We start from the raw sequence: 8,284 nt of genomic DNA, 5'->3' as shown, positions 1-8,284 counted from the left end.
GCAGTAACCCTCAATGATATTCTGCAATGAAAGAAAAAGGAAAAACGATTTCCCAAGTCATAATGGGCTTAGATGGCCCTTATCTTAGTTGGAAATTTCAATGATTTCCCAAACTAAATGGTCTGTTTGGACACCCCTAGACTCTGGTGCCTTATTTGCAAATGGGATCCTGTTTGTTTGTTTGGGCGCCACTAATTGCTCATTTTAAATAAGAAAACGGCATCGCTAGGCGCGAAGCATCCTTCATACAAAGCAGTGGTTATATGTTATAACCTAATCCAGCAAACTTCACCTTTTTAATAGTGCAGCTTTTTAAAATGACCACCTCGTTTTATTGAAGTAAAAACCTAAAAATGCGGGCTTAATCTTGGATCTTTATAAATTCCTTATTTTATTGTTATTTTCAAAATGAATTTTAGAAAGAAAAAAGAAAAAAAAAAAGGCTTCCCTACGTCCTATTTCGATTGCAAGATTTTTTTGGAAAAGTTGGGAAAGGAAAATATTTGTAAAAGTTCCTACTTGCCCACGAAAAAAATGATAAGTTGGAACCAACCTATACCATTTTTATTTAGAGGGACCCTAAATTTATGATAACTCTCTCAGCTAACCATAATCATATGGTTTACCCCTAAAGTTATGAAAATAAAAAAATTTCTCTTGAAAAATTCTTCAATCAGAAATGTTTTTATTGCAACCCCAACAGGGCCCTAGTGTTCTTTATCAGAAGAATTCCTTCAGTCAAATTTCCTTTTTTCCGTTGGCTTTCACTTGATTTCTAAATTTATGATGATATCCCTCTCGAGAAAAGTGTTCCTGCACTGCAGCTCGGAGAGCTTCCCTCCGCTTTAGTGGCTTATAAATCCTCCCATTGGTTCGTATAGCAGTTCCTTTTGCTTATTGCTTCCACTTGATGCCTAATTTCATTATGATTGTTTCAGAGCCGTGAGAGTATTTCTTTTTCCTTTTTATGAGTCTGACTCATTTTTTTAGTTTTCTGTGGCTTGTCCCACCCCTAATTAGCAAAACTTCATTTCAAGTAACTCGGACAAGATGCATTTCGAATATCAGAGTTAGATACCCTCCTTAATTTCTACTACATATTTGACATGTATTGTGATTGAATTGGCCATGCAATAGGTACTATTGCCATAAGTTATTTTCAATTTTCCTATCAATCAAATCAATGAAGTTTTGCACTAAATGTAAATAATTTGTCCTTTTTTCAACCATCCATTAGCAAACCATTAATAAATGGTATAAATTGCCTATGTGCAATATTTTTGCTTACCTCTTCGTAGAAAGTAGAAACACTGCTTAATTAAGCCACATAAATCTTGTTGTATTATGTTTTTCTTTTACATTTTCTTTATTACTTTGTAGTTGGATCCTAATTTATCTTCACAAATATTATGTTTTTATGTGTTTCAATATTTTTTTAAAAAATGGCAAAGAAACATGCATATTCTTAAGAGGTTGTTTTATTGTTTCATGAGTATTTATGTCCTAAACAAAGTTAGAAATAAAAAAATATATGGCATTTAACCTGAATTTCTAAAAGGAAACACAAACAAAAGAAAAACTACTTTGGAGCATGGGTTCTAGCATAAATGCTAGTCTTCTTCTCAATCTTCATCTCCTTGCTTTTCTTTAGCACATTGGAGTACCATTGAGCAGACAACTTGGGTCGCCTTGTCAGCTCCTTGTCTTCAAAGTCCACATGATAGAGCCCATAGCGCATCTGGTATCCATACAGAAGCTCAAAGACATCTAAGAATGACCATACAAAGTATCCTTTGGTGTTTGATCCATTCCTGCAGAAAACCCACATTTGATCATGACAGAAATCTTTACTTCCTCTTCTAGCCTCTGTTTCTTTTGACGTAAAATTTTTTTTCACGCCAATTTTATGTCGAAAAAAACAGAGCCTTATTTAATGGATATAATGAGTGAGATGAACTATACCTGATAGAGGTTAGTGTTGCATTAAGATACGCACTCAAGTAATCAACCCTGGCAGAGTCATTCAATGTCTCGTTGTATGGCATTGCAAAACCTGATGATGTAGTTAGTGAAAGATTAACTTTGGAGGACTTCTACAAGGAAAATTTTCAATACATTTCATTAAAAATCTAATTATATTATTATGACTTGATATTTGTTAACTTTATATCTGTATCCATGTACATAAAATATACATATCAACTCACATATAAATACAAGAGGGAATAATGTACCTTTTACAACATAGAAGTGGGAAAAAGAATACTAGGATAAAGAAAAAATAATGCCCCTCAAAGTTTCCATGATTTCAAACAAATGGCAGAGTTTTCCTACCAAAAACCTATGACAACAAATTGTTTAAGCCTACATATATGTTCAATTTTAAGATTGTCTCAAGTATGTAAGACAACATGCTGTCATCTTGTTTGTGGCAAACTAATGAATCTAAACATGTTTTAGTCTGCTGATGAAGACAGGTTAGTTTCGATAGTAGTGTAGATTGCGGTACACATCTTTTCTCTTCAAAAGATTTGTGTAATCCATAGCAAATTACAAAGTTCATATTCGGAATAATTCAGAGACAAAGATTCAAATATAAAAATGTATTAGAAGGTAAAATTCATGAAATTCTCCAAATAATTAGAAATTTTGGTTTTCATTCGTAAAAGGGAATGGATTTTTTATTATTGGGAATTTTTGAAGCATTTAATTTTTTTGGCATTTTTCCCAAAAATATTCAATTATTTGTATAATTCTGCGACTATGTGCTATATAAACTAACATATTACGCATATCGGAAAGGGAACAAAAGAACCATCTTGTATTTGTTCTGTTTGGATGAAGCAATTTCAGACTTGTTTGATCTTGAAAGCAACAAAAGAGCTTTTTACAAATAATAAGTCAATTAAAAAAACTCTTCTGTTCAGTTTGAAGTAATGGGAAGCCACAGATAATTGAGAATGGCCCCTGACTCTTGTTGGCCCCAATTGGCTGATCAATAATGTTGTGTTCTGATCATAAGAGCAAGGTAAGGGATCTTGGGATATACATGGCCAAAAGGCCCATATAGAGCTCCACCAAAACTAAAATGTAAAACCAAAATAACCCATCAAAAAAAAAAAAAAAATGTAAAACCAAAATATAAAGAACTTTATGTATCTCAACACACTTTAAAAAAATCTCTACAATACTTTATATATCTTAATTCGTAACACACTTACAAGAAATCTCTACAATTGTTCTCTCTAAGCTTTTCCTTGAAGCTCTTTAAGCTTACAATCTCTACAGCAATGACTCCGTACTTATAGACTCAAGACAGTCCTAAAATAGTCATTATACTTTGTTGTAGTTCCCATGAGTCCTTTAGAAATCCTGAGCAACAACCTAGGAATTCACCATTCGACTGTTTGATAATCTAGCTAGACATTAAGAACTCTAGAAAACACAAGACACTTTACATTTTCCACACATAATAACTACCCTAGAAGACCACAATGACTTTTTACAAACCCATAAACATTGATTTTGATTTACAATTTCCAACAATTCTTCTCTAACCAACATTCGCTTTTCTCATAGTTGTATCTTATTCTTATGTTAAGAAGTAGGAGGTTCTGCAGAGTGAAAATAGACTTACCATTCTCCTGAATGTAGATAGGAAGGTTTCCATAAGCTTTAATGAAGTATTCCAGCAAACTCTGCAGACCAGATGGGACGATGGGCAGTGTACCTGGCACAACCTGATTCCACACGTGCTGTTAAACTATCTTGTAAATTGAAACTCAGATATGGTTTTGAGTTTTGATCTTACCTGACCAGAGGGTGTGTCATTTTTTGCAACTGCATCCATCAATAGAGTTAGACAACTTTGGTCAGTAACCAAAGGCAACTATACTAATGTATTTAGGCTCGACGTAAAATGGGCATAAAACAAATTTTACGCCCATTTTTTCACTTAAAAAAGGGCGTAAAATTTGTTTTATGCCCATTTTAATTAAAAATTTAACAGGTCCATTAAGGGAAGAAGGTTTTTGATGAGAACCATACAACTAATTTTGGCAAATGTGTCAGCATCGAAATCTCGCAGATCAGTCTTTGGGTTGTTTGAGTTATCTGCAATATGAACTGTAACGTAATGGTTCACCCCAAGGAAATCGAATGAACCCTTTACTTGTTCAGATTGGAGTTTGGTGAAAGATGGGATCCTCGAGCCGGCATTCTTTTTCATGATTTCTGGGTAGTCTCCGAACACCAACGGATTGAGGATCCTGCAACAGTTGGTTCAATCTTATCAAAGATGATCGATTTTAGTGCTTGTGCAGGGCGGGAATATAGGTATTTGCAAACAAGTACTAACCATCCAATATAAAAATCAAGGAATCTTTGGGTTGCTTCAACATCTGCTGTTGAGTTTGTTAAGGGAATACACCAGAAACAAAATAAATTAATGCCTATCTGACCATTTTGCAAGGCCTGCATAAGCATAAGGGAAACTTGGTCAAAGTTTTGTATACAGTCAATCACTTGGGATTCTCCAGTTGAATGCTTTCGTATCTAATATTTTGAAGCACATGGGTAACATGGATACAAATAGAGGCAGAACAAAAGACAAAGGAAACAGACGAACTTATGTGGTTTTAGGAAGCTATATTTGTTCCAATGTTTATTCCAATGTCCAATTCTCGAGGGTAGACCGGAGTTACCATGCCCCGGCTCATACACTACTTGTTGGTACCCACGTAGTACTCACCTTAAAAGCTATCTGTTGAGGGGAGGATACCCAAGTCTTCATAAGCCCTTCACATCAGTTGCTCCTTCCTGATGTGTGATAATTGCTTTTGGGTGGAACCCCAACACAAATTGAGGTTACAACCCCTTGTGAAAACAACCAATTACTCCAAAAGCTTAAGCTGTTAGAGTTGGTGTTATTTAATTATTTATACTTCAACACTCCCCTCACGTGTGGCCCCTCTTTTTTGGTTGGCCGTACACATGACAGGAGTTGTTGGATTTCTAACCCGGCACATATCATGATGCAATAGCTCTGATACAATGTGAAACTACGAGTTACTCCAAAAGCTTAAACAAAATGGGGGTGTTTTGTCATGTGAAAATTACATAGTTTTTATGTTTGAGTGAAACTGTTGTATTAGGATTATGATTGAGAATTTATGTGGATCATAGATCACTGTGCTCTATGCCTGAGAGCAGGCGAGACCATTGATTATATGATCCTTCATTGCAAGACAGCTAGGTATGTTTGGAGTTAAATACTAAGCCGGTTTGGCTATTTCCATTCATGTTTGTAGAGCTCCTAGATGGATGGTCTTTTGTTCCATGGTGGAGAAAATGAAAGGTTTCGTGGAATGTGCCACTTCTAGCGGTCATTTGGGTCCTATGGAAAGAGCGAACTGTGAGGGTTTTCATAGGCTTAGTAAAAACCCTGCATTTCCTTTTCATAAAGATAATTGTATTAACAATAGCTTGGAATAAAGCCTTGCCGAGCTTACGATTTGTGTCAGCTTATGACTTTTGGGTTAGAACTATGTTTTAGTAGCGAGTCTCAACCAACAATTACTCAGGTGTGGGAACCTCCTGGCCTTTGCTGTTTTCTTAACTTCTCTAATTGTTTGCGCTTCTACTGAAGGTTAGATCCACCGTTGAGAACCCATTTAATCTAAGGCCATTTTTGGCAATGATGATTTTTTCCTTGGAATATTAGTTTAACCAAATGCTGAGAGATGATTGGGGCAGATGGAGGAGATGCATGAGAGGGCATGAGTGAGGAGAGGGTAAGAAGTGACTAAAAAATACGGAAAAAATAAATCTTTTTTTAGTGGAGTTTTTTCTCCTTGTTTTTCAGCCTTTTCTTACCCTCGCCTCACGCGGTCGCCCCTCCTTCTGCCCTCCCTCAAGGCCTCACCATCGGGTAAGCTAATTTTCCATGGAAAAAAAAAAATTCACGGTTGCCAAACATCACCGAACAGTCGACCGATGATTGGTAGGAGTGGATAATTAATCAAAAGAGTCACCTGATATTTTCTCTTGTACAATGTGGCTGCCGATGCATGTGCCAACAATTCATGGTGTGCCACAATGTATGGTTCCACAGAGGAATTCCCGGCAGTACAATTGAAGATGAATGAAGAAGAGCATCGTTGAGGTGGAAGAAGGCCATTGTCATAAGCTCCTAGTGCATAAACATTGGGCTCATTGATAGTGGTCCAATGGGATACCCTGTCACCAAATTCTCTAAACAATACTTCTGCATATGCTGTGAAATCATCCCTGAATCAAATAAAACTAAGAATAAGGAAACCCATTATTCATATAGACGATTTTCTAAATGTCATAGCTTAGGTTGTGAAATTACACAATCTTTGGACTCAGCCATCCTCCATATTCATCTTCAAGTATTTGAGGGAGATCCAAATGGTGGATGGTAACATGTGGTTGGATTCCTAATTGATCCAAAAAAAATTTATTTTTTATGAAAAGTTGTTAATATATAAATCATAGTCACAAATATTTATCTCAAGAACTAATGGGGAAGGGTGACAACATATGATATCGTGAATTTAGCATGAAAAACTTTTAATGATATTTTTTGTGGTAAGAAATAAAATATGAAAATATCGCAATAATTTTTCAGAATATGGAGAAAATTTTGAAGATATCTGTCACTATGATATAAGCACAATGCTGGAATTTTAGTTGAAAGATAGATGTAATAAATCCTACCGTAGCTGATCAATTCATTGATGAGATCATTGTAATGCTCGAGGGCTTTTGGATTAATATCTCCTCTCCCATCTAAAAAGCATACGGATTAATCATCGTAATAATGTCAAATTTCTATCAAAGGACAGAAAATATAATTCATTACTGCATTTAAGCAAGAAAATGAGATGGAAGTAATGGTACTTGGGAGAACTCTTGACCAAGAGATGGAGAATCTGTAGGCATCCAGGCCCATATCACTCATCAGCTTCACATCTTCCTGTAAGGCTTCAAATGAAAAGAGATTAGAAACTAATACATGATTATATCTATAGGGATTTGCTAGTGTTCAATCGCAAAAGGAATTTCGTAGCTGGTCTGTCGCATGGGACAGACCAGCCATCTCATGAATGAAGACAACAACTTTCGTCTCCATTCACGAGGTGGATGGTCTCATATGTGACATACCAGCTGTGAAATGCCTTTTGCGATGGATGCTAGCAATTCCCTTATCTATAATCAAGGTTTTAAATTTCGACCGAAATTCGAAATTTTGGATTTCGGTCGACACCGAAACCAAAACGTTCCGAAACTGAAATTCCCGAAACGTCGTTTTTGGGCCGAAATTACCAAAATTTCAGCCGAAATTTCAAGGATTTCGGCTGTAAAGGAATAAAATTAATATTTAATCTTATCGGTTTCAGATAGGACTGAAATTACCTCGAAACAGAAATTTAAAACCTTGTCTATAACATGGTTTGAAATTTCGGTTTCGGCACATATTTCGGACCTAGCCGAAATCCCGAAATTTTGGTAATTTCAGATTTTGTAAAGCAATAAAAGATTAATATTTCTTTTGAAAATCAATAGGGTGTCTTGTCACTACTGTTTTTCCTTCTTTTTTTTTGCAAGGGCGCCCTTGTGTTTAGGATTCCGTAAGCCTTGCCGCAGGGTTTTTACGATGGCGCCCTTTGGTTTAGCATTCCTCTTAGTTATAATACTCGCCAAGTTAATATGCTCGACCCGAGCATCAGATACTTTTGGCGTCGTACCTTGTATTTGTGGTATTGATTGCTAGTTACATCTGCCGTGCTCTCATCCATCATTTTTCCTGACGCAGTTCACATAAATTGTTATCTTAGATTTCATTTCTTTCTAACGGATAACAAAACAAATCCAGGGCATACGCAAATGGAAAGTGATATTTCCACCCCCTTTATTGAATACTCATCGGATTTGCTATTCATAGGTTTGGGAAGGGAAATGATATATTCGACCCTTTTTCTTACTTGGGCCACCCTCTTGTAAAAGACTAGTCTAATAGTCATTAACTCATAAATACACTAGAGGGGGGCTGCCCAAGGGAAGAAAAAGGGGGCAAATATCACTTCCCTTCTAGGAATTGTAAGTCTCTAACAGATAGATTAGAAAGTAGAAAAAAAAAAACAAAAACTGACCTGAATGAGTAAAGGTGTCCCAAACACAGGGAGTCCTTCCATCATCAGAGACTGCACCTTCAACCTAAATAATTGCACTCCTTTAATTTCTTCTTATTCTCAGATTG

At 36.0% G+C, this 8,284-nt stretch overlaps 1 pseudogene across 1 annotated transcript in view; it reads right to left on the bottom strand.

Moving 5' to 3' along the window:
- Window positions 1–1,462: 1,462 nt before the first annotated feature.
- LOC143853238 (uncharacterized) overlaps window positions 1,463–8,284 on the bottom strand; it is a 33,278-nt pseudogene continuing 26,456 nt past the window's right edge. The window contains exons 14-24 of the transcript XR_013237062.1: window positions 8,178–8,241; window positions 7,773–7,831; window positions 6,925–7,000; window positions 6,742–6,813; window positions 6,374–6,461; window positions 6,033–6,288; window positions 4,358–4,473; window positions 4,048–4,268; window positions 3,638–3,840; window positions 1,963–2,053; window positions 1,463–1,811 (exon numbers count right to left, since the gene is read on the bottom strand). The product of XR_013237062.1 is annotated as an uncharacterized LOC143853238 (transcript). The remainder of the gene's footprint in view (window positions 1,812–1,962; window positions 2,054–3,637; window positions 3,841–4,047; window positions 4,269–4,357; window positions 4,474–6,032; window positions 6,289–6,373; window positions 6,462–6,741; window positions 6,814–6,924; window positions 7,001–7,772; window positions 7,832–8,177; window positions 8,242–8,284) is intronic.

The sequence above is a fragment of the Tasmannia lanceolata genome, unplaced genomic scaffold (genome assembly GCF_043159265.1).
Source record: "Tasmannia lanceolata isolate RefF3 unplaced genomic scaffold, GAP_Taslan_0.1 ptg000019l, whole genome shotgun sequence".
NCBI lineage: Eukaryota > Viridiplantae > Streptophyta > Magnoliopsida > Canellales > Winteraceae > Tasmannia > Tasmannia lanceolata.
This window is presented reverse-complemented; position numbering and strand designations above follow the sequence as displayed.